We start from the raw sequence: 417 nt of genomic DNA, 5'->3' as shown, positions 1-417 counted from the left end.
TCTTTGTCAAGTTACTTAACCTCTCTAAACCTCAGTTTCCTTATCTATTTAAAAAGGGAGAGTGGTAGTTATTTTATTTATTTATTTTTTAAAGATGACTGGTAAGGGGATCTTAACCCTTGACTTGGTGTTGTCAGCACCATGCTCGCCCAGTGAGCGAACCAGCCATCCCTATATGGGATCCGAACCCGTGGCCTTGGTGTTATCAGCACCGCACTCTCCTGAGTGAGCCACAGGCCGGTCTCATGAGTGGTAGTTATTATGAAGACTAAATAAGCACATGTACGCAATCTTATATACTCCACAAATTCTAACTTATTATTAGTACCAAAGCATAAAATGTTAAGATAATCAGATATAAAATTTTATTTACAATGTAATCTGCCTTTTTTTTTTTTTTTTTTTTTTTTTTTTTTT

Source organism: Galeopterus variegatus, unplaced genomic scaffold, assembly GCF_000696425.1.
Source record: "Galeopterus variegatus unplaced genomic scaffold, G_variegatus-3.0.2 Scaffold1120, whole genome shotgun sequence".
NCBI classification, from domain to species: Eukaryota; Metazoa; Chordata; class Mammalia; order Dermoptera; family Cynocephalidae; genus Galeopterus; species Galeopterus variegatus.
This window is presented reverse-complemented; position numbering follows the sequence as displayed.